Here is a 4,241-nt window from a genome sequence, read left to right as displayed (position 1 = left end):
TGTGTGTGTGTGTGTGTGTGTGTGTGTGTGTGTGTGTGTGTATATATATACATATTTTATTGCCCTTTATAGGCAATAGAAGAATCTTTTACTAAAGTGTACAAGAAACATTAAGATCCAGAATATTATCATAATTTTTTTTGTTTAAGGGAAGAAATTTTTAAATGGCTCGATATCTAGAAAAACAAAAATTTACATTATTGATATACATTATTGACTAATTTTGTAATAATGTTTATTGTTAGTTCAAATTAAAGTAATTTACATTGACATATATCTATGGAATATTACGATTATTATAAACAAAGTCAATTTTAAAAAATTCTATACAAAAATACAGAAAAAAAATCTTTGATGTCAAAATATTTCTGAAATATTTTTAAAACTAGATACATCTTTGACCAAGGTCCGACGCACCTTCTCTGACTTTTTTTATTCCGATTTTATTTCCGATTCCGGCATCGGTACTTCGGACAATATAGGATGGATCCCGTCTCCTTTATTTAATACAATACTTTTTATGAGATTCTCGAACGTATATTTAAGATCATAGACTTGTCCTAATTTTGCGCAAATATCGATAAAAAAGATGGAGTAATTAAATTTATTATTTTACACACGTGGAAATTGTGATAACCTTCTCCTATTATCAGAAAATTAACAAAATTGTTGTCTGACGGTTTTATATTCCTGAAAACGATAGCTGTAATTAATTTGTGCTTATAATTATATTAAAAATGCTTGAGACCAATGAAAATGCATCCATTTTCTCTCGAATATGTTAACTTCTAAACGCCTTTTTGACATGTCCGACTTGTAACATATCTTTAGCATATCCAACTTTTGTTCTATTGCTTTTTTTAATATTTTTTTCATTGCTTATCACTTTTTTATTAATAAGTCCACACAACACATTTTATCCGAAGGATATTTTGGAAATGTCTTTAGGACATGGGATGTCCTTTGAATGTCTTTGGACAGTTCTGTGCAGTATGGCCATACATATGTTTACTGGATTACTTGCTACGTTTTTTAATATTTTACATTTCAAATAACAAAATAAATACATTTCAATTAACAAAAATATTTTACGATATGTTTATTTTTATAAAAGATATAAGCAGTCGAATTGAGTAATTAAGTATAGCATATATCAGTTGTTATCACATGATATGCATTTAAAGAATAATTATTTAATCGTAAGACAATTATCCGCTATCGGTAACGAAATAAATTCATTAAAATTATGAAAATTTATGATACATTTTTCGCATGAAATAAGAATTTTTATTACTCAATTGTGTAAAAATACAAATTCTAAATTATATCGTAATTATACATTCAAATTACGCACTTATCATATGACTTAGTGTCCTATATAATGCTATTGATAGATCACATGGCATTTAACATAATGTATCTTATGAATATTTGCGATACAATAGCTCTGTTCCATGTCTCGTTCTATAGATATACAGGTACTGCTGTAGGTAGGATAAAACCGAAAAAAAGTTGAAGAAGCAAGAAGTGTACAAAAATGCAACTTTGATTTTTCGGATTTTATTTATATCGCCTTTTGCTTCTCAATAGCGATGTAATTAAAAAAAATATTCTCCTTTTTTAACTAAAAAATATCAAGTATTCTTAAGTTGCTTGCAAAAGGAGAATGAAAAATAATATTTTAAAAGAATATACTTTTATTCCTCTGTAACAAATTATTATTACACCAGAATTGCGTTTTAGGATAATATTACAAAGTTTTAATGATTTGACGCATTCAAACTTATTTTCTGAAAAACTTTGTTTTCGAGTTATATAGCAAATCAGTAATACATTTATATATTCTATAAATTTAGAAATCTTAGACTTTATAATAGAAAATTGTCGAATTTATATTTTGCGTAAGGAGAGTAAAATTATTATATTGCACTGCGTGTTGTATAATTAACATATAAGTTAGTATAACGGGTTGCTTATTCATACAAGCGCACAAAGTGCGCTTTAAATAACTGCATAGATCCATTTCAGCGATAATCACGGAGAAAAATGATTGTGCAAAAGGATGCAAAATTTAATTTGTTTGCTATTTATGACAAACAAGTCTGCACTTTTTACCAATATTTCGCATTTGTTGCATATATTTGTAGCGAATACAAAAAATAAATAAATATTTCTTACACTTGCAAATTAGTGTTCATAGCAAATTTTTTCTCTCCGTTATGGTATTTTTTTTTTTTTCAATAAAATTGATAGTATCAAATTGTGATATAATTATGACGGACTTCTGTAGTAATTTAAAATAAAAGTAAATTTAAACAAAAATTAAAGTAACAATATAAGTCATAAAAATGGTTTATGCAATTATGTTCATAATGATCTATGCACTCACTTGAATAGGCAACCCGTTATACTGACTGTATGTTGATGCAATATCTGTGTACATCGACAGAATAAAGCAATATATTTGATTAAAAAAAATATAAAAGATGCAAGTTTACACACTATAGATATTTTTATATAATTATTTGCGTTATTTGAGTTTTTTATTATATTTAAAAAATAAATAATAAAATTGTAAAATAATGAATGTATATAGCCTACAATTAATTAAATTTACCTTTCGCTGAAAACCACAACAGGATCTGACAAAATATCCGATAAATTGAGCTGGAATAAAAGAGCAAACTTGCTCTTTTATTTCAGATGTTCTTTCACAAACATCCATTCCATATATTTATAAAAAAAACTGCGTTGAGAATTGTAAGGCTCAGCCTTAGTATCTCAGTATTTATAGTGCGTACGATGATTTTTCACCCAACTGCATCGTATTCTAAAAGTGCAAGCAAATATAATTTACATATGAATATAAAGCTGTGTTTAAAATATAGACATTAGCTGTCTGTTCTTTTTAGTTGAATTTACTGCTCATTCATTTTTCTTCTTTTTCCTTGTAACGTAAAAAAAAAGAAAAATTATGCGCTACAAGAGAAGTTTCAATTTAAAAAAAAGAAAAGAAATAAAGAAAGAAAAAAGAAAAAAAGCAGATTTTATAAATGTTGTGATAAAATTGAAATTGGAAATATCTTCAAGAAAATATAAGAGCCTATGTAACTTCTTGACTCTCCTTGTAATTTCTATGCTAATTAAGTACTTACATAAAATTTTGTTTCATATTAATGATCTGTTTTTATATAAAAGCTTTTTTATCAGATTTGATTACTTGAATTCTTTCGTAGAAGAAAATTATTTTTTGCTTCGTGCACATATAATTTAGAATTATTTAATAAATGCAAGAAATGGTGAAGTTACATATGTACTTGTACTTTACATATAATATGCGTAAAATAGCAAATTTATTGACGTTACCTGTACTAAAGCAAATTAGTAGAATTCTCAACAGTAATTTTTTCCTTTATAGCTCTTGTGTGAGACCAAAGTCAATGAGCGCCAACAGACACTCTAATATTGGATATACATAGCGATTACTTAAAAATATGAAAAAATATATTTATGTTTATATATTTAATTGGAAAGTCAAGCAACGTGTGAGATACTCTTAAAATATTTTACAAATATATATACGTATATTTGAGAATATAAGTAGGGTATAAATATGCAGCGCTGAAATTTACGCCGCTAAAGTCCAAAAAAATAGAAGCAGTGGGGATAATTTTCCTGCAACTACTCTGATATACATGTCTACATTATATTAATACTGAGTTATGTTTTCAGCTTCTTGCTGTCAATATTAATGAAATTATTAGTTGAATCGATTTGACGCTACAATAAATAACGTCATAAATTATAATGTACATAAAATGATTACTGTAGGACGTATAAAAGACTTGGTGGTTATTTCGTGATACATGAGTATAGAGGAATAATAATGCACGTTGTATAACAAAATACTAGTACTTTCTTATATTCTTTGTTTTGGTATTTTGTCCTCACCTGTTTGGAATATGTAGTATTTTTAACAGACGGGATTTATGACCAAAGCATACAAAGTGCGCAGATTGAATTCAGCGCACAATACAATAAACACATGAAATATGTCATGTTATAACACTTGTGATATATGTAAGAAGATGTTTATTATTATTTATTACTTTTTATATATATTTATTATTTTCTTATTCCTTAATAAAACTTTATAAAGTATTATCATTTTACATCTTATATATATGCATTATTTGTAAATTTTTCATAAGCCGAACATACTTCCCCTCTCCCCCCCCCCC

At 26.7% G+C, this 4,241-nt stretch overlaps 1 pseudogene; it reads right to left on the bottom strand.

Moving 5' to 3' along the window:
* Positions 1 to 432: 432 nt before the first annotated feature.
* Positions 433 to 4,241, bottom strand: part of LOC108693825 — a 4,778-nt pseudogene continuing 969 nt past the window's right edge.

Source organism: Atta colombica, unplaced genomic scaffold (genome assembly GCF_001594045.1).
Source record: "Atta colombica isolate Treedump-2 unplaced genomic scaffold, Acol1.0 scaffold110, whole genome shotgun sequence".
NCBI lineage: Eukaryota > Metazoa > Arthropoda > Insecta > Hymenoptera > Formicidae > Atta > Atta colombica.
This window is presented reverse-complemented; position numbering and strand designations above follow the sequence as displayed.